This window comes from Rattus norvegicus, chromosome 2 (genome assembly GCF_036323735.1).
Source record: "Rattus norvegicus strain BN/NHsdMcwi chromosome 2, GRCr8, whole genome shotgun sequence".
In the NCBI taxonomy this organism is placed as follows: Eukaryota; Metazoa; Chordata; class Mammalia; order Rodentia; family Muridae; genus Rattus; species Rattus norvegicus.
This window is the reverse complement of record NC_086020.1, coordinates 113,928,411-113,954,159: the sequence shown is the minus strand read 5'-3', so window position 1 is coordinate 113,954,159 and position 25,749 is coordinate 113,928,411. Positions and strand designations below refer to the sequence as shown.

Sequence of the window (25,749 nt, the reverse complement as noted above, 5' to 3'; positions counted from 1 at the left end):
GGTGGCACATTTGGTCAGCTGAGAATCGGGACCTGTAGTGCCAGGCAGCTAGGACTAGGGTCAGTTTTTGGAAGTTGCTGCAGCTTCAAGGCACATTTGTTATTGTTGTTCTCTGTTTTATTTCTTTGGAGGATTTACAATTCCAGAAATGATTTTCCATGCAGCGCTGAGCAACCCACCTGACTTCTGTGGAGTTGGCTGAGTTGAATACTGTAAGGACCCTCATATAGCAGGCGTAAGAACGGTTTCTGCCATATTTTGTAGATCTGGAGGACTACAGTCTGAGTCACCTTGTATGGTACTCTGTGGTAGGTCACGGGCTATTCTACTTGTAAGAAAGACATAATGGGAAAAGAAAGAAGAGGAAAAACTGGGGGAAAGAAAGTAAGCAAAGAAAAAAAAATCCAGGCCAGTGTGTTAAAATAGTAGGCAAAGACTGAGCTCTGAGGTGTGGATGTAGTGACTCCCTTGTTAATCTATCTTTAGTCGCCAGATGACCCCAGTGCACAAAGAGGCTCTCAGCTCAGCATTTTCTGCATGAACTATGTAAAAGAGATGATCTGTATGTCTACCTAGACAGGAATTTTGGCATTTCATAAAAATCTCCCTTATTTTTATCATTAGGCAATTGGTATCAGATAAAACATTCTCAGCCATCCAACTTTCTTTCACCTAGACAGTTTTGAATAGCACAGGGATAACTTGTTTCCACCAAATTGCTTAAACTAGTGGATTAGCTTGGAATCATGTCTCCAATGCTATACCTTGGTGAAGTAATTTTATCCCAGCAAGGATGACAGCATCCATTTCAGTTACTATATCTGTTGCTCTGATATAATACCAAGACCAAGAGCAACGTCTGGGAGAGTAATTCGTCTTACAGTTCCAGAGGGATGGAGCCCGTCCTGGCAGGCAGACATGGCAGCCAGGGGACTGAGAGACCGCACCTTCAACTGAAAATGGGAAACAGAATGAACTAGAAGTGGGGCAAGGCGATTAATTGTCAAAGCAATTTCTAGTGCTACACTTCCTCTATCAAGGTCTCATACCATACCCCAAGCAGTGCCATCAACTGAGGTCCAGGTATTCAAGTATACGAGCCCATGGGAAACATTCCTCGTTCAAACAACCATGGGGCCTAATGCGTAGTTTTGTTCATATGCATTGCTGGTTTTTACTTAAACAAAAGGTAGGTTTATTTATTTGACATGCATGACTGCATGCATGTGCATGCTTGATATTCCAGGAGGCCCAAGGAGGGGATCATATAATTGGGAAATGGGGTTAGGGATGGCTTTGAGCTGCTACGTGGGTGCTGGGAACTGAACCTGGCTCCTGCAAGAGCCCTTGAATGCTGAACCAACTCTCCAGCCCCTCATTTTTACTTTAAAATACTAGATTGTCCCCTGGGAAGATGCCACTGCTCTAACAAGCCTCAGCTGATTCAATATTATTATTTACTTTGATACATTTTTTGGTTATTGTTACAAACCCCAGGAACTTATGGTTAACTTTACTAAGTTGAATATTCCCCAAGAATGATGCTGTGGAATGAACTGTGTGTAGTTTTTGTGTAGAAACCCTAGCTTCCAGCACCAGGGTGAGCTGAATTTGGAAATAGAGGTTTAAAGTTAAACTGGGGCATTAAGGTGGACTCTCACTCACTTCATGGTGTCTTCACTAACAGGTAAATTTGAACACCAGGAGAGGCTCAGAGTATGAATGTGCAGAACCAACACCGTGGAAAGGAAGACACAGGGTGAGCATCTGGAAGAAGTCTTTGGGAAAGTCCAGTCTGTAGCACATTGATCTTGATTGTCTAGTCATCCAGTGTGATAGAGTAAGTTTCTACTGAGTAACCTACCTAGTCTCTGGTATTTTTGGCACAACAGCCACAGCTAACTAATACAGATAATAGCATCATATACTTGTTAATACACATCTTTGCCCTCTAGTGCCTCATGATGGTCAGTGTGCCATCAATGGCACTTAACACCTACTATATCTATCCCATCTGATCTTGTATTATGCTTTAATTTGCTCATCAAACACAGTTAATACAATTTACTTCATTATACACTTATATTGGCTTCTCGGAACTTGCTGCCCATCTTTAGTGACCATGGCTTGGCCATTTGTTTGAACAGGTGATGTATGCTTGTGGTAAATATGTAAGCAGTATGGAAGACAATATGGCAAGCATGGGGCTCACTCGCCTCTCAGTTCCCTGTTCCCTGTATTCTTGCCTAGAGGCGACTCTCACTATCAGTGTATTCTTTAACTTTCTAGGTATATCTGTGCTGAAAATATGTATATGTACAGTATATACAGACAAGATAGACATGTAATATACAGTTATGGAAATCTATGTTTTATGTACATTTTTATATAGACCATACCATGAAAAGAATGTGTATCACATTCTCTGATTTCCGATTTTAAGTTTGTTTCTGAAAAGTAGTGGCACGAGTGGTAGAGAGATGGCTCTGTAGTTAGGAATGCTTCCTGCTCTTGCAAAGGATAAAGGTTCAGTTCCCAGCACACACATCAGGTGGCTGTAACTGAGTTCCAGCGGATCCAATGTCCTTTTGTCCTTTGTCTTTCCTGGATACCTGTGGAACACATAAACTAAATCAAACACACACACACACACACACACACACACACACACACACACACACACACCACATACGTTCACACACACAAACTCAAACATACAACACACAAATACACGCTATTTTTGATCGGAAAAGTGGTAGTGTGGGTGTGGCTGATGGTTGGTTGCCTATGATCATACAAACAATACTAATGATACTCAGTGGGTTATCCAAAAGCAGGAGAACAGGTGATGGTGGGAGAAGCACATTTTGGGGGAGATTGGAGGAATAGAAAGGGGGTATTGGAGGCAGATATGATCAAGATACTATATATATACATATATATGTACATGCATATGTACAGTACATATAGACCATATACATCATATGCATGTGCATATACACATATACACTATATACACATACATATACACATACACACATCATATATACATACACACATATTTGTCACATACACATACACATACATATGAGACTGTGTGTGTGTAAAATTGTGAGATTCAGTTTTAAAACACCAGAAACAGTGGTATAATATCCACACATTTTCTTTTTAAAGAGATTAACTGAACAAAACACTGTTGGAAGTGTTCCGTACAAAACATGCAAAGCCATCTTAATCCCTGCAGTTCATCTTGTTGTACTTACTGTAAATGTGCTACCCATGCCGTGTCCCCATTCTAACGCACACTCACTCACACCAGACACTCACGGTGGCCAGACAGGAGACATACATTTTAAAGAGGTTCCTTCTGTCAGCCTTTTCCTGAGTGAAGTTTCGAGTGACGGATTTAATCAGCTGATAAACTGGGAAGCATTACTCAAAGGGCAGAGTTTCTAGATGGCCCAAAAAGTGACATTACAGTGAGCCTGCCCCAGAACCCAGGTGTCTGGTCTCTCTCCCCACACACAGGCACACACAGGCATCCCCTTTTACAGTCCCTTCCCTCTGAACTTAGCCTTCCTCAGCACTGTTCCAAGACAGTTAAAAGAACATTAAAACAGTCTGACACAAATTTAAAACTCTAGAAAGTCAACCTGTGTCTTTCTTGTTTCTGGTGAGTAATTGTTCCAAATTTGTATACATACTTTAATAGTTTTAATTACACACCAGGGTAATTTTGTATTCTTGCCTTGTCTAAAGTGAATCATAAACATTACTGTTACTATATTTATATAACGATAGCCCCCTGTGATGGCTTAACAGTCTGTGTGGTTGATACATTGTTTTCTGAAGTGTTAATACATGTACAGTTGTAATGTTTGAGCTGTAGTTTGTAGCAATGACACATGTTTAATGACATTCATAAATGTTACTGAGCTCCAAGGTAATTGGCTATAAAATGGAGAACAGCTACCATAAATGAATATAATTAGTATTTCCTGTGCTAATCAACCAAACCTTCTAGAGGAAATACTATTAGACCAATCACTTCAGATGCTCACTTAAAATTGGGACAGGCCTTTCTACTTCTTTAGCAGTGGTAAACTATGTACAACAAACAGGAGGGAGCAAAATACTATGGCTGAATCTGATCAGATTGGTTCCCTAACCGTTTAATAGGAATAGCTAACCATCTCTGTAACTGGTTAATTTAATCAGAAGATATTTATTAAGCACCTGCTATGTGCCATGCCAGACCAGAGGGAACGATCAGGACCCCTGCTCCATTAGAGTTCATAATCTAGAATAGTAATCAAATAAACAGCACAGAAAATAATCGCAGGACTAAAGTGATCAGGACCACCGTCACAGATAGCAACCATGGTCCAGGGACAGCTCATGTTGACATTGCAGCTTGAAGTGGGGGCGGGAGGAGTAGTGGGAGTGGAAGAGCCCCACAAAGAGCATGGGAATTAGCCGGTAGAAAAAGAGTCCTTCACACAAGGATGGTGGAGATGAGGGAACAGTGGGAGTAAAGGCTATGAGACATCGAAGAAACTATCCTGTGAGATGATTAGAGCTGTGAGGACAGAGCGAGTGTGGCCCTCTGTGAAGGCATGGAAGTGCCCTGTTGTACAGAGCTGGAACACCAGAACAGGGGGCTGGACTTCATTTGAAGGGCGATGTAGATAGTCAGGGAAAGCCTTCAAGCAGATGATCAACAAAATTCCAGGTGTATTCAGGAAAAGCTTTTGACAGATGTGTGGGAAGCAGATCGGAGGAGGGTAGAAGTAAAACTCAGGGCAGCAGGTGTAGGTACAGGATGGTGACAGGGTATGATGGCTGTGGAGGTGACACTGTTGGGCAGCAAGGAAGCCAGAGCTGTCATTTGAAATGACTGTGATAGATGAGGGGAAGGAAGATGGCAGCTGAAACTGCAGTTTCAGGAAACACCAAATTCAGAATCAGGAGACAAGAAATCCAGAGATTTCTTTTGGTACCTGACCTGGGTGGATGACCACTGAGGCCCCTGATGGGGAATAGAAGTGTGGCCATGAGCCACATCAGTGCAGTGATGAGACTCACAGAGGCAGTGTGTGGCTGGGGAAAAGATGGGTTCCACCCATGAACTCATATCATCGCAGAGATGCTCAGTCATGAGCAGAACCAAGTTCCCAGTTGGTGGAATGTGGCCCTGGGACATTTCAGTGATATCTTCATCACTGAACCTTCAGTGCTCACAGATTCCCCAGGGAATGTATTCTTGCAGATCTTAGCTTTGTCTCTGCCTTCTTGCAGAGGGTATCTGTTCCCCTGAACCCTCTAAGGGAGGAGAGTCGTGATTGGTGGTAGAGTGGGTGCTCACCCAAAACAGCCCAACCCTGGGATGCCATCTTGCCACAGTACCTGTTGCCATGGGTGGAAGTGGCTTTCCTGAGTCTCCCTGAGTGCTGCAACACTGTAACCCATTCTTCGCATCTTCCAACAGCTCAGGAGCCGGCAACTGTAGCTCCTCTCCAGTGAACTACTGAAGAGCTGGTGGGATCTTTGAAAGGCTAAACGTGTTTACAACAAAAGAAATGGATTCATGTGTGAAGGCCACTGATAGGAAAGGTACTTCAGTCATACTTTGTCGATCTCTAGTTAACTTCTGCCATCTAGGGAAGCCCATCAGACCTCATCCAATCCAAAGCTGGACATGCTGATTGTGAGCTCTCATCTCTCTTTTGGCTCCTCTGACCATACCCTACCTTCCTTGCCTAAGAATTTTGTTTCCTTAATTGATCACTGCATTCCCAAACTGGCTTAACTGGGAGAAGATATGGGGGTACTCTTGGGCTTATGACTTGCATTAGTCAAGAAATGCTACAGAGATGCTATGCTTCGTTCCGGTTCTGAGTAGGTGACTTTGTCAGGGGCACCTTTAGTTTGAAACACTGTATCTGTGTGCCAGGCAGGAGGGGCTGAGGTTGATTGATGATGGTGGCTACAATGTGTGCGTAGGAGGGGCCAGTGACAGCCGGCATGGGGTTTCCATGATTTGTAGAGGTCAGAGGATAACTCTCAGGAGTTTGTTCTCTCCATGGGATTTAGGGACTAAACTCAGGTTGTGAGGTTTGCACAGCATCCACTTTTACCTCCACAGGCCTTGTGTTGGTGCAGGAAATGGAAGCTCCGCCTTTAAGGCATTGCTTTCTGTGACAAGCTGACACATGGTACATAGTCTAGGAAACTTGCTCCTTTGCAAAGACTGATGAAAACCAAGGGCCTGAGGAGGCAATGGAGTCAGCGGTGAAACTACCACCTCCTCTTTCCTGATGTGCCAGCTCATCTTCCTTGACACAGGCCAGCTGAGCAAATGCATTATTTTCTGAGTACGTCTCTTCCTGTCTGACATTCTGCACTTGATTCATGTGCAGTATCTCTCTGACTGCATCTGAAATCAGTGACATGAGCCACACACTCTTCATCAAGATTCACAGATTTAGGGACCAGAAAGAGCGTGGCGATGAATCCAGAGCCTCTGTTTTACTTTTCAAAAACGCAACTAGACAGTCAAGGGTTTGGGCCAAAATTACGCTGGGCCTGGAGAGATAAGCCAGCCTTCCAGGCCTCTTTTGAAAATGTTTGAGTTCAAGCCAGTGGAAAACTACTACCACACCAAGGAGCCCTGGGTAGAATTTTATTTTCTCCAACTTTTCATTTTATGTAATTTTAATTCTTTTGAAAACAGGGTAATAATATAAAACATGTTTTATGTGAGATACAGAGAAAGTATTATGTGTGTGATCATGGCTAGAATATTAATACATTTCTCCCTAGGTCTTTTCAATGCATATTTAAAATAACTAATGTTTAGCATATACAAAGTTTTCAGGGAGATTTTATTTAGTAAATCAAATACTATTTTTTTCCCTTGAAGCAGGGTCTAAATGTAGTCCAGAGTAGCCTTGTACTAGCTTTGTAACTAAGGGTGACTTTGAGTTTCTAATCATCCTGCCCCTACCTCCTAAGTATTCGATTTCAGAATGCAACGCCACCCTGATTATAGGATACTGGAGGCTAAATCCAGGGCTTCATGTACATAGGCAAGCTCTCTGCAGAGCCACAAGCCCAGATGCTGACATAGGCCTTTCTGATGATGATAGAAGGCTCCGGCAAATAGATACACTGTAAGTCATTGAGTTTTTCAGTGAGTACTGGGCACTAAGGAACATCTTATGACATGACAGCACTTCTAATGAATAATACGTTTAATATTGAACTGTATTGAATTAGCCTAAACAAGACAATAATGGAAATAATGATCATCTTGGTCATTCTGAGTACAAAATGACTGACATACAGTCCCCTTCAGAGAGGAGGTTTACTGGCAGAAAGAGCTTTGACGCCTTGTGCAGGGCCTCAATGTGGGAGAAAGAACACTGGGCAGAAACTGTTGCAATACAGAAGATCTAAGCATGGGGGCCTTAAGGGAAGGTGATGCTTCTCTTTAGAGCCTGAAAAGGACCTTCATTCAGAGTGAGACTTATGGAGAGTGGGGAGGGAAAGGCAGAGATTACCACCATGAGAGGGATAGGAAGGGGGAGGCCGAAGGCTCCTCTCCAGAGGAAGTCTCCATAGCAATTTCCTGAGAACTAAGAAAATACTAGCTTCAGAGGGGGTGAGAGATCCAGGCAACATAAATTAAGAACTGTGAAACCACAGCATAAACTGCTTCTTAACTTTCTCTCCCAGAGAGGGCTGTCAAGGAGCTGGGGTGGGGGTGGGGTGTGGCCCGTCTTTTCAGGTGGTGGAGGCTAACCTTTCAAGAGTGATGTCTGTCACTGATTGTTGGGGGGAGGGCAGTAATGGGGGGAGGATGAGAGGGGAACACTCATATAGAAGGGGAGGGGGAGAGGCTAGGGGGATGTTGGCCTGGAAACCAGGAAAGGGAATAGCAATTGTAATGTAAATAAGAAATACCCAATTTAATAAAGATGGAAAAAGAAAGAGTGATGACTGTCTTGAGACCCATCCCACGTACATTCTCCAATCCCTGGCACTACTACTGATAGTCTGTTATATTGCAGACAGGAGTGTGAGCATGGTTGTCCTCTGAGAGGCTCCACCCAGTAGTTGACTGAAACAGATTCAGAGACCCAAGCCAAACATTGGAAAGACTTGGGGGAGACTTGTGGAAGAGTTGGGGGAGGATTGAGGGACCGGAAAGGAATTGAAACTCCACAGAACCAACTAACTAGACCCAAAGAGGCTCCCAGAGACTGAACCACCAACCAAAAGCACACGCGGTCTGGACCTATCCCCATCCCCATGCACATATGTGCAGCCTGGTCTTCATGTGGGTCCCCAACAACTGGAGCAGGGGTGGGGTGGGCTGTCCCTAAATCTGTGGCCTGTCTGTGTACCCTGTTTTTGTCTGGCCTTGGTGGAGAAGATGCACCTAGTCCTGCAGTGACTTGGTGACCAGGGTGAGGTGATACCCAGGGTTGGGGTCTTCCCCTTCTCAGAGGAGAAGGGGACGGGGAGAAGTGACGGCTGCCGTACAGGGCAGGATGGTGTCCTAAAACAGCAACTACTGAATTGGTACAGCATCAGTCCAAGTGACTATTGCTTTACGGCACTGGCTTTCATCTTTAAAATATTGCCTACTTCCCTCATTGAAAATAACACTTGCCTGAACCCTTTCTTTTGGATGCTCCATTCCTGTGACACCTTTAGCACTTAAGTACTTTTATTTTCTTAATTGGTTTTTGTTCACCGAACCTGGCATCCATAAATTTTGTTTGTAAGTATCTGCGGGTAAAGTCGGAAGGCCCCAAGGATGAGGTCGTGTTTCCATCATCTGTGTATCCCCAGGCTCTTGTGTGGTGCCTGCCATGTAAGGGATGGGGACTAACTACTTATCGAATGAAAGCATGGGAAAAGAAAGCTGAGTATTCCCTCATGTTAGTTCAGCAAATGTGATTTATGAACGCATTGTTTGGTGTTGGTCCTTTGTTCATTTACATACCGATGTCAGCGTTTTGTTGAATTTTACTTTTTTTTTTTACTATGATGAGGCATTTACACTTTTCTTGTTATGTTTAGCTAACAAATTCTTCCGGTCTGTACATTTGATATTAAATGGGGAAGCAGCATTAGGCTAATAAATTAACATTGGCTGCTGTTTTCTTTACCTAAAAGTTGTCCAAAAGGTTATGTGTATATGTGTGTATGCATGTATGTACATGTGTAAGTGTGAATATGTTTGTGTTTGTGCATACATGTGCATGTGTGTATGCATGTATGGGCATGTGTGTGCATGTGTAAGTGTGTATGTGTGCATGCATGTATGTGCACGTGTATGCATGTGTGTGTATATGCATGTGTATGCATGTGTGCATGTGCAAGTGTGTACGTGTGTGTGTAAGATATGTGACAGCTTGCTGACTCTATTTAAATAGGTGAAGGGTTACTAATATGAAAATAAAGCATATTTCAAGCCCTCTGGAGCTGACATGGTCAGCCAGCCTCTCCCAGCAGTGGAAAACATTCAGCCCATCCAGAGAGAGAGGTGAATTTCAATTAAAAACCACACCGAGCGGCTGAGCAATTTCCTAATGTATTCCATTTGTAAATGAGAAATGAGAAGATTCATTACTAATTTGTGAATCCTTGGTGAATCAGCACTGACCACAGAAATAAAACCCATTCCACCCGGATTTCATTGATGAGAGAAAAGACGCACCCTGCTTTTGTACTGTGTTTTTCAGACATGTAGGTTTTCCCCTAAACATAACAAACAGTCTTATTATACACTATAGTTATGAGTCTGTCACTGCGATAGAAACCTTTAATAATTTAGCATTTTATAAAGCAGACACTGGAGAGAGGCAAGCTGCCAGGAACCTTCCGGATCATGTCAGCCTTCTCTGGTCTCCTAATGCAGAAAGAGCAGCCACACAGGTGGAAGTGAAAAGCCCCTTTCTCCAGGACTGCCTGACTCTGTTTAGACAGACCTCTGCGTCACAAGCAAAGCAATGGCAACACACTCTCCAAACAACCATTCCGGCTCTCCAGCCGTCTCCATCCCTGAGGTTGTCGGCCCATATCAGTGATGTCACCGTGTCCCCACAATCCAGTGCAGCACTAAGATGGTGACTTTGACAACTTTGAAAGATGGATCCATGACAGCAGCTGCCCTGCCCTGCCCAATAAACTGGCTATTCCTCATGTGTCTTCAGAGCCAGGCTCTACCTTCAACCTGCCACTCCCCGCCTTCAGTCAGCTAACCTGAGGAGCTGCCTCAGTGGCATCTCTTGACTCTTGGACTCTTGGGTGGCTGCAGTCAGTGAGGAGTCAACTCCAGAAGAAATAGTACGTGTGTGTGTGTGTGTGTGTGTGTGTGTGTGTGTGTTTGGTGTGTATGTACAGTGTGTGTGTATGGTGTGTGTGTGTGTCTGTGTGTTTGGTGTGTATGTACAGTGTGTGTGTGTGTGTGTGTGTGTGTGGTTTGTGTTTGTGCGATGCGTGTATGGTATCTGTTTGGTGTATGTGTGTATGTGTATATGTATATGTGTGGTATGGTGTGTGGGCGTGGTGTGTGTATATGTGTGTGCATGAGTGATATGTGTATGGTATGTGTTTGTTGGGGGTGTGTGTGTATGTGTGTGTATGTGTGTGTGTATGTGTGTGTGTATGTGTGTGTGTATGTGTGTGTATGTGTGTGTATGTGTGTGTATGTGTGTGTATGTGTGTGTGTATGTGTGTGTGTATGTGTGTGTATGTGTGTGTATGTGTGTGTGTGTGATGTGTGTATGGTGTGTGTGTGTGTGTAGTGTGGTGTGGAGCAGAGTAAGATTGGAATCTCTTGCTCTCCTTCCTGTGGGATTACATTTGGCTGGTTCTTTCTGAGGGGTCACAGCCAGTGTCAAGGTGACCCTTTCTGCGTGATCTTTGCTTTACAAGGTGGTCTAATGATCAGCCTTTCAGGTTAGGGGCTCTGTGCTACCCACAACCTGCCCACACTAACCTTGTTTGAATTATCCTAAGTAGAATATGTCTTTGGTTTCTTTCTGGAACACACTGGTAGAGAAGAGAATGTTGGTGTAGCAACCTAAAGTTCTTTGCTGCTATCTGTTCCTAATCCAGTGCACTGGGGTGTGGGTGCTTTTCCCTAAGGGTCTCAAGGAGGGTAAAGTAAGTATTGCCTTGGGCTGAATGTATACATATGGACAGAAACTATTGTTCTTTTTAATATGCGTGCATATCTGTTTCCCTTCCCTCTCTTTTCTTCTGTGTGTTGCTGTCCAGCCCATGGCCGGAGGGACCCATCCCTACACACAGGCGCAGCCACAGAAACCGTGATGAAGGGTCTCTGAGTGTTCACCTTGGCTACTCCTGTAGAAGCATAGAAACTAGAAACCAAGACCTCCTGATCATTTGGGAGTTTTGTGTGTCCATGGTCTCGGGTGTATGTGGGCTTTTCCCTGGAGACATTGCATGATGCAGGACCAGGGGCACCCAAGAAATTCTGTCTGTATTTCTAAGCTGAGATACCAGATGTGCTCTGAAGGACAGAGGACACACTGGAACAGTGAAGTCATCAGCCCTGTCCCACGCTCCCACCCTCGAGGACCTAGTCCTGTGCATGGGTTTACCTCCATTCACGGTGGATGTCTTTAACTGATGTCTCAACACCAGTCTTATCAATTAGGGTGCTCTGAGGGAAAGTGTCATGAATTCTGTTTAAATGCAGTGTGTCACCCTGTACCGTTTCAGTGTCTGTGGTGACTGAGAGTGTGCTGGGTCTCATGAGTGAAGGAGACGTTCATCTTCTTGTCTGCACGAAGGAGTCGACTGTTACCTAGGTTACTAGACCAAGCAGAGGCCTCTTAAATTGGATTGGCTCACTCGGTTCAGTTCTTGCCTTCCATTTTTCCCCCTTCTCTGTACACTTGGAAGCTCAGCTGACTCTCTAGTCACTAGGATCCTTGTGTAGACCATCGAATGTTAAACTAAAAAAGATTTGAAACTGGGATCCAAGAGATCCCGCAGCAGCCTGACAGGGATAGAGATGAGGTTTCTGACTGCAGGATATCCTTGCTGCTTAGACAGGCTAGAGTTGAGCAGCAATCATTTATTCTAAAGGAATTTTCCATTCCCAGGCCTTTTCGTCTCAGAAATTATTTTTAAGATCAATTAAATGTGCTCTGCAGTATCTTCCAGCCCCAAGTTGCAATAAGCAATTAAACATGAGATTCCAGGCCTGTGATTGCTCCATCTAGCCATGGATTCAGAGTCCTTCCAGAGTCCAGGGCGATGGCGTCTTCGGCCTGAGCTTTCTGCCCCTGCACCGTCACTTTCTTTATTGTTACCCGCAGCAGGCCACAGGATTACTTAGGAGTGCCGCAGGAACTTCATCCAGTTCCTTACAGAAAATTACAGAATATCATTTGCTAACATCCAAGCCGGGGGTGATGGACACGTTAGAAATGAGCGAATAGGTCATTTGAGAAAAACATCTCTGTGAAATCCATCATCCTGGGTGATGGGTGGAATATTAAACCAGAAAGCCAGCCAAACCAAAGGCTGCTGGGCTTACGTAGAATGGCTAAGTTAAATAAGTCACCAGAGCCCTTACCCGTGCCCTGGAGGGAGTATCATCAGAACTGCCAATCAAATCACTTGGCAACCCCAAACCCCACCCCATCCCTTCCCTACCCTGCTTCTTTCCTTACCTAGCTCTCATTCACGTTCTGTGTTAACAGATAGGACTTCCAGCATTTTATTTCAAAAGCCTTCCCTGTAACTCCAGAGGTACACACATTCCCGTATCAGTCTAGCGCCGTGCTTTAATACCCCTACAGCTTTAAGGCAGCCCGTGATGATCAGAAGCTTTAGACCAATGGCTGATTTCCTTGAAGGGTAGGGGTGGGGCTAAGTTAGGGCATTCTCCTTTGAAGGGTGACAAGTACTGTAGAAACTGATGTCATGGGTGATCCTTGTTCCCATACATGAGAAATCCCTAGGTAGTGTGGAAGGGTATTGCCCAAGGATCATCACACACTCAGGTCAAGGACTCATAGTCCAGTAGGAAAGACAAGGGACTTCTAGAGGGGGCAGTTGTCACCTCATGCCTGACCAGAGCCTTCAGTCTAGAGTCTCCCACAAGGTAAAAGAGTTTCCCATGGAGTTTGAAGAACCCACTTGGGGAAACACTGGTGGCATTTTTGTCCCCAGGAGAATTTTTTTATTTTCGTTGTTGGTATAACTAGGGATAGGTAGATTTAAAAAGATCGCATAGCCGGGAGCTAGCAAGGGAGAGGGGGAACACTGGGCAAGCATTTAAGTCCTCCCTCAACAACCCCTGTCTGTCTCTCTATGTGTAAAGGATACCATCATTTAGAGTCTACCTAAGTTTTCTCCTTGGCCTCCTACCCCGCTCTTAACCCTCCCCACAGTTTCTAACCTAACATTTTTCAATAAGTCAATGGGTCCATAAGGAATAGAAAGGCATCCTGTGTGTTCTAGGATATACAGCAATGTCTCTGATCTCTATCTGCTGTTTCCTGGAGTCTCCAATTCCTCATCTGTTGGAACAGACAAGTTATCTCTATTCGTTACACTTGCTCTAGGTTCTATCCAGGACATTGGAGATACTGTGTTGGGGATACAAACAACAAACACACAAGCAAATACAAACTCGATATATCATTAGGTAGAGGAAAGAGCTCTGTCCAACTACAGAGCAAGAGATGGAGACTAACACTGGAGGGACACTCTGCAAAGGTGACATGGAACAAGTCATGAGTTGGTCTGCTTTGGTCACAGACCCCTTCTGCCCGTGTTTACTGAATTACTCATGCTCAGTTACTTACATTGTGTATGTTCTGATTTATTCCCGTGCTCAGACTCTTGCTGGAGAGAGGAATTGTTTACTACTTCCTTCTTGACATCTAGTCCCTCGGATTCTCCCTCCCAACAAGGATTCCCAACCATTATGGGGGTCTCCTTCCCCTCTGCAAGACTTTAGTCTCAGGTTTGCAAATCACAGGAAACGAGAGATCATTTTTGAACATACTGGTTAATAGTTACTAGATTGCTGGTGATAGAGGGCTCTGTGGATCCATCCAACACACACACACACACACACACACACACACACACACACACACACACACACCATACAAATACAAGGAGCATTTATTGTCAACCAATTAGTTCCCTTTTTGATACCTCTGCCAGACAAGCCTTCCATAATTGATGATTCTGATTCTTTTAGCAGCCAATGATAATTTGCCAAGTAAGAGGAAACCCTGGCTCAGAGATTCCATGTGTTCCCTTTAACAGAAGCTTGTAACAGGCACATGCTGGAAAAATCCACTCATTGGCAGTCAGAGGCCAGCTCTCAGCTCAATGCTATTGAAAAGATGCCACTTTGTCTCTTTCCACTCACAGTTTCAGCTAAGTAAATTGCTAAGGAATTGGGATGTGGTTTAGTAGTGAAAACAGAAGTCTCCACTGGTGTTGGCAGGGTAAGGCATATCTGAAGGCTTTACCTTACTGAGGCCATCTTAGGAGTCTGAAGTAACTATGGCTTCTCTGGTCACCATAGAGCTCACCAGTGTTTAAATGGAATCATTCTTGCTACCAGGGATTATTGACTTTCTGAGCTTCGTAGCCTGTCACTTAGCTGTATGTATGTAAAATTCTAAAGCTCTTTACCTGAGAGCTGGCAGCTCCTTCCTACTTGCTCTGGGAGACTATGAGTTCAAGGGCAGAAGCACTTATGAAGTCCAAATTACCCAAGTCAACAGTGACAAAGAATGAGATCAAGCTATTTTCCAAGTTTGTCTCCTAGCTCCCACTTTAGGCTTGTAATTTACTCTGAGGAAATGTTCAGAATGTGGCCAAGCATCTGTGTGCAAATTGTGTTTGTATTTGGGAATAAAAACACTCTTCAACTAAATACATATTATCAAGTATTTGGTGCAAACTAGGAATATTGTTTTGTTACAGATTAAAGATTCTGGAATCCAATGGGAAGTACATTAATTAGAGTTGAACCAATTCCCAAACAAGACAGACTAAATGAATAGGCCTACAACTGTGGTGGTTTGAACAAGAATGGCCCTGAAGGACCATCTATTTAAATGCTTTTGGAACTGTTTGGGAAGGATTAGGGATATGACCTTTTGGGAAGGAGTATATCACTAAGAGTGGGCTTTGAGATTTCAAAAGCCCACACCAGGTCCAATGTCTCACTCTCTCATCTGCTTCCTGTGGATTATGATGCAATGGTCTCAGATACTCTTTTCCAATGCTTTTCTTATCTGCTTCTAGCCATGATGATCATGGACTAACTCTCTAAAACTATAAACAAGTCTACAATTAAATACTTTCTTTTGTAAGAGTTGCCTTGATCATGGTGTCTCTTCGTAGAAATAGAACAGTGACTAAGAGACTATCCAGTGTCAGATCCTTGGGAGTGATGCTCTTGCTCTTACTGATGCCCACCATTCTGTTGCCAAACGTGGCAGAAGTCTGCAAAGAGAAGTAAAGGACAGAGAGATGCTATGTTGACAACCTGGTATCTTATCTCTCTGCCCAATTAGACCTGGGATTTCTCCTTACTATGATGCTGGTCTTTGTTTGACAAGCTGGCTGATGGCATAGAGATGTTCTGTTGCCTGAACAGGAAAGTCTTCAGAATAAGACATGGAAAAAACCCTGGAGTCATTATTCACAGGCAGGATGGACATGGATGTCAACTGGGACAAGGGTGGCTTAAGCTTGATGCATTGTGGGTATGAACTGAAAAAGTTTAGATTTTTCTAGGGAGTAGAAGTTGAGCCTAGGTCATCAAGTTGAGCAGTTATCAAAAAGGCAGAGAAGTTGATATTTGTAGAATTCTCCCAGGACCAGTGTGGCTTGCAGTGTTGGGCCACAAAACAAAGAACTCCAAAATAAAACTCCAGACCCAGCACCATACCAGGCCTTGATGATATAAGACTCCTATGAGTAAGAATGAAGTTAGCTGTACCCAGAATGCAGGATGTTTTAGATAACAGTTATGATAGCTCACCAAGTAAGGTTCAGAGGGATGCTGGGTTTGTGCTTCACAAATGGGGAAATGGAAGTGTAACATGTAGTCTCTACTGTGTTGGGTCCTGTGTGCCTCAGATGACAGATAAATATGACCACATTCCTCCTATGAGTCAGCAAAAGTTGTGTGGAACCTAAGGCCCACACTTTTGCTTTTCTGTTCTTTAAAGAGTCAGAGTTGGCTGAAGAAAGTGTGTTCTGGCTGAGGTGTTCCCTCAGTCACTGGGGACACCTTGGGAAATGAACACCAGTCTGCAGCTGACTCATTCTCAACCCCTGCATGGGGCCATGCTGGCATCAGCCATGGTTGTCCCCATCAATACCTCAGGGTGCTTTCAGACCTCTTAAGAAGCAAAGTACCCCACCATACAAGGGTACCACTCTTGTGGTTGTACAGAGCTTTGGGGTGAGGCTGTGCTGTTGTTGGAATTTTCATGCCATTGAGGGATATGGCCACCTTGAGAAGGTGTACTCTGGGGTTAGAGTTGATATGGGCACATGTAGTCTGAAGCTAGGGCTAACTGTTCAGCCACATTAGTTGGCCAGCAAGCCTCGGGGTTCTCTCTCAATTCTGAGAGCTGCCTTCTCATAGGTGCTTATGAAGCTCTGGAATCCATGGACACTAGTCCTCTATAGAACAGTAACTCTGTTCCCAGTGGCTGCTATTCTGCTTTGCTGGTGAACCTTGATGACATCATCATGCTCATACAAGGAAGCCCCTGATAGGAAGCCCACGGAATGGAATTTTCAGGTCAAACTGGGGAGACAGTATAGATGTTGGAGAAAATATTTGCCATTTCTGGATCCTGTTTTATTATTTTTAAATTGGAGGGTCTGTATTGGGTACCCTACAGGTCTTTTTCACCTTGGGGGTCCCTGGGAATCAGAACCTTCTGTTTTCAAGGACTTTGGCAAACATGATGACCTGGACCTTGTGATTTGCACAACACACAAAATGTCCCTGAGCCTAGGCCATCGCAGCCAGCTGGAAGCCGAAACTGGTTCTGTGCACAGCCGATAGAGCAAAACTTGAAGAAACAAGGACAAGGGCCAGGCATGATCTCATTTGTCCTCAAGTGGCATCTTTGTTGTTTTGGCCTCTTTAAAGGTAGCTGCTTTGCAGGCTCCATGGCAAAGGAATGTGATTGTATTTTGCCTTTACTTACAGAATTGAGGAAAATGGAGGGAAGTGTCTCTTAAAGGAGACACTGGGGAAAATGAGAATGCTAGGCTTTGAGGACATTAATGGGATGTTTAGCAGGTTGACAAGCACCTAAAACATGTTTTATTGGTACAATGAATAAAACTGAGGCGATCTGATGATTTTTGTCTTTTCCAAATGTAGAAATTATGTGGCCATTAGGGTTAGTCTGAGAATTACTTCAACTGTGGGTCAAGACTTTGTCATGTAAAACCTGATATTCTCTGCTATCATTGATCATATTTGGGAATCATATAATACTTGACCTGTGACAGACCATCGAGATAATTCAAATCTCACTTGTTCCAAGATGAGGAAATGAAAAAAGAAAAGGAGAGAAAAGGATCTGGGGAAAACCTCAGCAGAATTATCCAGCATGCACAAAGCCTGGGTTTGATCCCCAGCAACATATAAAGCGGGGCATGGTAGTGCACACTTCTAATCTTAGCACTTGAGTGATGGAAACCAGAGGATTCAAAGTTCAAAGCTATTCTTAGATATATAGTGAATTTGAGGCCAGCCTGGGCTACATGATACCATGTCTCATTTTTTTCCTAAAACTGGAAGAATGGTACATTCATCCAGACCCAGATATTGGATGTGGCCTTTAAGTGGGTAGAGCAGTAGACTGGGTATTAGAGCAGGTGGAAGAAGGCATCTGCATCTTGAGTTCCCATAGCATGATCAGGGTCCAGCAGCACAAAGATGGAGGGATTAACCAGGATCACAGTCAGTTAGATGTCCAAGCCGAAGGCTTCAGGAACCTCTGATGAAGTGAGAAAGGTTGGTGATGGATCCAACCTTAGGAGATTTGAGTGTCCCTGGGCAGGTTGAGACCCAGACTTAGGCATAAGCAGGGACAAAGGCACTGATGGGAACAAGGTGGTCATGCAGGTGTCAGAACTGAGTCACAGCCGAGTTGATTTGATTTTAGGCATTGACCTTTTATCTTAATTTTGGCTCTAGGGACTTGGACAGTAAGCTTGTTGACAAGAACCTTTCCCCAGAGCAGGGAGAAGGGAAATAGAACTCCTACATGAATTAGAAGATTACCTCCTACACTAATTCCCCTCAGGCCCTTCCCTCCTCCCACTGCAGCCCCAGCAGCATCCCTGTTCAGGACCCCACGTGTTCTAGGACTCGGTCAATAGTCTTAAATCATCTCCATCAGACCAGCCTTCATTGGCAGCCTCGTGGACTCTATCCTGAGCCTATTGAATGGGCTGGCTGTAGAGGACTGGGTCTTCCTACATCAATTAGTGTAATCAAGACAATCTCCTATCGGTGGCCGTCAAACCACCCTGATTTAGACAACCTCTCATGGACACTCTCTTCCCAGGTTGTTCTGGAATGTGTCAAGGTAACAATAAAAAGTAACCATCGGGAGGATCTTTTAATGTAATCTTCCCTCTTGAGCATCTGACTACACTCTGTGGTCATCCATGTCATCCTCTGATCTTCATATGATTCCATGCGGTAAGAATAGATATTAGCCCTCTTCATAGGCAGTGACACAGGATCCAGGCTAGTTTAGATAACTTAAAACAACCGAGGAGTTTGTAATCAGACTGCCTGGGGGTTGAGTCCTAGGCTTACCACTTTTCATCACTATTCCTACTTATTTAACTGCTTCACAGGAAGCTATTAATAGGTCCCAACTCTTAAGAGTCTGTGAAAACTTTACATATGTCTAATGCTAAGAACAATGTTTGCCCTATGAAGCTATGGAATGGCCATCATGTTTTCTTATTATAACCATTGTTGCTAAGGCCACACAGCAACCCAGTGGCTCAGGTGAAATGATCCACTGTATCTGTAGAATCTTGGCCAAGTGTTCTCTCCATTGCTAAACCTGCCCACTTGAGAGCAAGAAATCAGGAGAACAAGTACTCACCCATCCCAGGAAAGGCAGAATTCTCAAGACACCATCCACTGTATAAAACCTGCTAACCAATAGAAATATCATAAACCTTTCTCTAACTCCTCCAAAGGACTGAAGGAGCTGAAGGGGTTTGCAACCCCATAAGAACAATACCAATGAACCAAAGCTTCCGGGGACTAAACCATCAGCCAAAGAGTACACATGGACAGACCCATGGCTCCAGATGCATATGTAGCAGAGGATGGCCTTGTTGGGCATCAATGAGAGAAGCCCTTGGTCCTGCCAAGGCTGGACCCCCCCCCCAGTATAAGGGAATGTCAGGGCGAGGAGGCAGGAAGGGGTGGGTGATGGGTGGGGGAACACCCTCATAGAAGAAGGGGAGGGAAATAGGATAGGGGGTTTATGGATGGGAAACCAGAAAAGGGGATAACATTTGAAATGTAAATAAAAAATATCCGATAAAAAGGAAAAAATGGGGGTTGGGGATTTAGCTCAGTGGTAGAGCGCTTGCCTAGGAAGCGCAAGGCCCTGGGTTCGGTCCCCAGCTCCGAAAAAAAGAACCAAAAAAAAAAAAAAAAGGAAAAAAATGAAGTATAACAAATGACTACGAAAATAAGGGAAAAAGAAACCTTATTCACTGCTGGTAGAAATGTAAACTTGTGAACCCCTATGTAAGCGAGTCCAGAGGCTCCCACAAAGGCTAAAAACAAAACCATCACACGGTCTGTGGTGTGTACTGTTTCCATGTTGGAACAGCACAGAGACACCTGCACATCTGTGGTACTGTTCCATCAGCTAAATTATAGAAGCAGCTTGGTTATCTATCAGGAGAAGAGTGAAGAGACAGTGGATGTGTACACGATGGAGCTTTATTCGTCTGTAAAGAATTGGATCATGTCAGTTACAGGGAAACAGACACCACCAACTCTCAACATAGTAAGCAAAGCAAAGCAGATGAAGGGCAGACAACGATTGCATATATATAATTGCATATGTGTATAAAAAGGCAAAAGTAGAAAGCGAGAATGTTTGAGGATATGAATGTAAATAATGAGAGTGAGGAGGGAATAAGGGGACATAAGGTTGAAGCATATGGTAAGCTTTATGAAAACGTCTTTGTAAAACCTGTACTTATGTACACTGAGTACATATCAATAAAAACCTAAAAAAAAAAATCACTGTGTTAGAATAAACGATTCTCCCAAAAAAGAACTATCACAAACCACACATTAAAGAAAAATAGACAGGTGTAATTAATTTTAATAATATATTTTATTTAGTACAATCTGTATAAAAAAATCTAGCATTTTGGTGTGTAATCAAAAAATGGGGAAAAAACTATCCCTGAGATTTTATTTATGCTGAGCCTTTACAACTCAAGATAAACACTTAAAGCATAACTCAACTTGAGACACATTTCAAGTGCCACATAAGGCATGTGGTTAGCAAACGGGACAGCGTAGATACCCTGAACATTGATGATAACTTAAAATTGTGCAGAGGATGTAATTGGACACTTATATTACTTCACACTGTGCCAGAGGGTTGGAAATTCAGAAAAATTAGTGAACTCTTTCTGAATTCTATTCAAGACACTAAGTCCTCTCCTCACGAGGGGCTGGTGAGACAGTGATATACTTGCTGTGAGAGTCTAGTCCCGAGTCTAGACCCTAGAATAACTAGAATAGGAGAATGCCTATTGGAATAACTCCACGATCTTGTCTTCTGACCTCTTCATGTATGCTGTGATAAGCATCCCCAACACATACATGCGTGCGTGCGCGCGCGTGCGCGCATACACACACACACACACATCAATAAATCATAAACATAAATTTAAAAGCACGTATATGTATACATAACATACATGAGTTGCGCTGTTGATCGATTAGCCTTTGCCTTAACTCTAGCTTGGGTAAATGCATGCATGTGTGGAATGTGTGGTGGTCCTACTCAACATCACACTCTTCTTCTTTTTTTTTTTTTTTGGTTCTTTTTTTCAGAGCTGGGGACTGAACCCAGGGCCTTGCGCTTCCTAGGCAAGCGCTGTACCACTGAGCTAAATCCCCAACCCCAACATCACACTCTTCTATCCCTCCTCTCTCCTGCCCCTCCCCTCATCCTTTCGCATGTTTTCAGGGCATGGTAGGTAACCACAGATGCCATGGGCTTGTGATTGTGGTGACCACACCATATTCAGAAGCATTTCCTTCCTTCCATCCGTCCTCTGGCTCAATAGTCCTTTCTAGTCCCTCTTTCAGGATGGTCTTGACCTCCGAGGGGCGATACTATAAGTTCACGTAGGTCCAGACGCTCAGCACTGGTCTCTGTTCTCAGCACTCACACCAATTGTGAGACTGTGTTAACTGTCTTCCTCTGCAAAAGAAGAGTGTCTGACCCGAGCTAAGAGCAGCACCAGTTTACACTCGCAAACATAAACATCGAAGCGGCAGGTTGGCCGCCATGTTTCCACGCCCATTAGTAAAACATACATTTGTAGTGGTTCCTCCCCTAGAGCCTGTCCTCCCAATCCCAGCCAGAGGCTCGTAACTAGGTATCAGGCCTCTGTTTCCTCCTGTGGAACAGGCCTCAGATAGGATTGGGAAATGCTTGGTTAACCTGAAAACATTCTTGTCACTATTGTATCAGTGAAGTCCATCTTGCCTGGGAGGTCAGTAGCAGAGCATGTGAGGGCCACGGCTGAGAAGTTTCTCCCTCAGTGGTCTACATAGCGACTCTCTGCACTATAAGAAGCAAAACAGCCAACAGTGAGCCAGCGATTCCAGCTTGATTTCTCAGGGTCTCAGATCCAAGGCCTATGCTGAATTCAGACATAGGTTTTTACCATCTACTTCTCTGAACTAACCAAGAGCAATGGTGATAACATTGTTTCAGGAGACTCTGTGGGTGCTCTCTGGCCAACAGCTCATGAGAAGGTGTCTCATCTGGCACTGAGAATTTTCTTTATTTTTTTTTCTATGGCTTCTGGGAACAATTTTATCAACTTGTATTTAGAATTTCCACTCAAACTCCTTTCCAAATTCTGTTTTTTTAAAGGTAGTTTATACAGTAGGAGGTTTTATAGGTTTTTTCTATACATCTTTAGATTTTCTTGACCCTTCCCTCACTCAACCTTCATCTTCTCACTATACCTCCATGACCATCTGGATTGGAACTCTCTTTCGCTAGTACCCACTCCCCACAGAGAAATCAAAATTTGGATCTTGAATGGAGAGAGAGAGAGAGAGAGAGAGAGAGAGAGAGAGAGAGAGAGAGAGAGAGATTAGAAGAGCATGAGCACTCCTAGGTATGGTGGAGAAGAAGGCTTGTTGTAGATATGAGGGAGAGCAGAGCCAGAGGCAGAAACATCTGGAGAGTACAGAGTGAACTTGACCCTGAGCCAGGCCACATGGGAAAAGGAGAGAGAGGAGAGGGCAGAGGGGAGAGGGGGGAAGGTAGAGAAAAAGAGAGCCAGGAGAGTAGAAGGTAGACAACAAAAGGGTCAGGTAAGCAAATGGCTGGATTATATAGGGAAGGGCAGCTGGGGAAAGGGTAGCCCAGCCCCTGGCTGGAGAAGTTTAGGGTAGGGGGCAGAGTATGTCAGTCATACCCTGTAACTGGTTGGGACTGAGAGATGCTGGGACAGCATGGTGGCCAGGTGTCCTTTGATATGTTAAATAGGCACCTTAGCCATTTGTGGCTCTGGGCTTGAGACCTAACAAGTCGGAGTGACATCATTCAGTTAATTAGTCTGTTTCATCTCAATTTAAGTCAAGTATAGCTTCCAGGACATCCTGACACAGCATCTCAGCATACAGGAGTGTGCTTGTCCCTTCTATACAACACCCCCTCCCCCGCGACTTCAGTGCCTGGTTCACCTGCCCAGCCACAAGTCCCCTCTGATAACCGATTACCTCATCATCTCGCTCTATAGCAAACAGGGGAACTGAGTCTGCTGGTGGTGGTCTTGGGTCACCTGCCAACCCCTCCTATACAAACAGGGATAGCCACACCCCTGCCTTCCTGGGACTGGGCTGTGGGATGGAGGCTGAGGGAAATTAGGGACCTGATTGAGATCTGACAGCAACCTGTCACGACTGATAAGATACAAGCTGGCAAGCCCTGGGTGCCCTCCCTAACATGGACCTCAAGTGACAGCACTGCATGCTTTCAGCAATCTTAAGATGTTAGCATCCAGGATGAGGATAATGAATTCATATCAGGTGACCTAGCCACTGTCCCAAATACCTCACTCAACTGCTGTCATTCTCAAAGCAGCCATCTGAGGCTGCCTTATCGTTTCCAGTTAGCACATGAAGAAACTGAGGCAGAGAGAGTGGTGTACCTCCTCTGAGGTCATACTGAGTGAGTCACCAGCACAGCGAGCTCTTCGGACCTCACTTGGCTCACTTGGCTCAAATTTCACTGGAGATGGTGGCTCTGTTCTTCTGTTCTCTACTCATCCCAAGGCCTGATGCCCACTTGAGGCTAAAGAGTTGCCTGCACGCAAGCTGACTCCCATTCCTCATTGCTGTGGTATTCAACCTTGCAGTAGGCCACAGTGCAGACATCCTCGCCCTGCACATGAGGTGATATTGACACTGTGCCTTGCCCTCTACTTGACTATTAGGCAGACAGGGGTCAGATGTTTGGGGCGATGCAGGCTCAAGGCAGGAGAGCTCATGGCCTAGAGTCCAGTGAGCTTCAATTTCCCGTATTCTTCCTGACACAGACTGGGTCAGATACTCAAAGGGAATAAAGGAGCAGCCCATGAGTCTGACAAGCTGAAATTGGTGGGTATAGAGGCTAAGAGATGGGGTGCATAAAGGACTATGGTGACAATTTTTGTGTAAAAAAATGTGCTGTGTTCTAGCCTCCATAGTAAGTCACAGGGACGATGACCTGAGGACACTGCCCATCACTTTTCTTCTTTCTCTTTTTACACTGTAACCTCCTGGGTCTACACGATAACCTTCCTGGTCTATACTCCATGTTTACCAGCCTGGTTTCAGTTAGCACCTCCTCTCTGTCCTCCAACATTGCATCTTCTGTTACTAGGCCTGGGAACTCTTTGCTTGTGTGCATCTGAATACTGAGAACAGAAACACCGAGGCATCCTTGAATGGTGGAAAGTATCAGAAAGTACAGCTTCAAATGGTCTGTGGAAGCATAAGGGTCTTTGCTGTTAGGAACTCACAGCTCTGTTGTCTTGGTTCTCTCGTCTGCTGATTTGGGTCCATGTCCCTGACATGGAAAGGTCCTTACCTGCACTGAGTCTAGCTTGGCTCTTGCGTTCTGTATCCCATTCCTGGTGAGGAGAAAAAAATCCAAGCAGAGGAAGCCTGGAATGTCTTGAAGAGAAACTGGAGATCTGGGTGTGTTGTGGTGGCTCATGACCCTGCTAAAGCCAGGTCGTGTGTAGCTTTTCCCCAAGTCTAACACCTTTGATTCTCCTTTGAGGTTGATTCCATGATTCTGCAGGGAAATGTGTGACAGAGTCTCTTATATACTCACATGTGCTTTCATGAATATGCATAAACACTTATGTTCTTTCTCACACACACATACACCACACACATACACATACTATACACATACATGCACTCACATACACATTACATTCTACACACATATTCACATTCACTTTCACACACTACATACATAGATACTTTCATACATACTACACACTACACACATATACACATACACACACTATACACTACATGCATACTATACAACAGACACAACAAACTACACACATATACAAAATACTACATACATACACACTACACAGAATACATACATATCACATATACTACACAACACACACATACATTATTCAGTCAGACCATACCATATACTACACACCATACACACACTATAACCCAGACACTATACACACATACCACACACTACAAATCATACACACACACACACACACACACACACACACACAGGCACACACACACACACACACACACACACACACACATTCACACTTATTACCAAGCCCCAGATCTAATATCCTCAAAAATGGCATGAGGTCAGACCCCTGAGAGGATTGATGTCATGCTCAGCTGGGAACAAACAAAGTCATCTGGGCACTATCTCTTCAGAGGGCATTATTCTTTAATTCTCTTCACAGCAAGTAGCCAGGCCTCTGAGTACAGAATGACATTTAGCTAATGAAGTAACATCATTCTTGAGGAACTGAGGACTTGAAGGAAAAGCTGTCTTAAAACCCAAGCATAGTATGGCCTTTGGAACCTTCTAAGGTTTTAAGTCGCCAGCTTCCCTCCAACCCTTCCAGCACCGCTCTGGTCAGCCAGAAGACAGTTGTCACACTCGCCATGGCTTTATAGCTCTTTTTATTTTTTTCATCCAACTGAAGGAAAAATTATAAATATTTCAGTCAAGAAAGATAGAATGCAAACCCCTCCAAACTATCATGGAAGAGGTAGGCAAGAGGGACTTGAAGGCAAGATAAAGAACCAAGGACTCAGAAATGGATAGTGATCATCCTAAGGGAGGCCTGGGCTGAGTTCTGAGGGAAGGTCAAGCCCTAACACATAGCAAG

General features: G+C 44.2%; 1 long non-coding RNA gene across 1 annotated transcript in view; it reads left to right on the top strand.

Annotated features, from left to right (window-relative positions):
• Positions 1-1,693: 1,693 nt before the first annotated feature.
• LOC134485893 (uncharacterized) overlaps positions 1,694-25,749 on the top strand; it is a 55,980-nt gene continuing 31,924 nt past the window's right edge. Inside the window, exons 1-2 of the long non-coding RNA XR_010064208.1 lie at positions 1,694-1,840; positions 5,489-5,613. This is a non-coding gene — a long non-coding RNA (uncharacterized LOC134485893). The remainder of the gene's footprint in view (positions 1,841-5,488; positions 5,614-25,749) is intronic.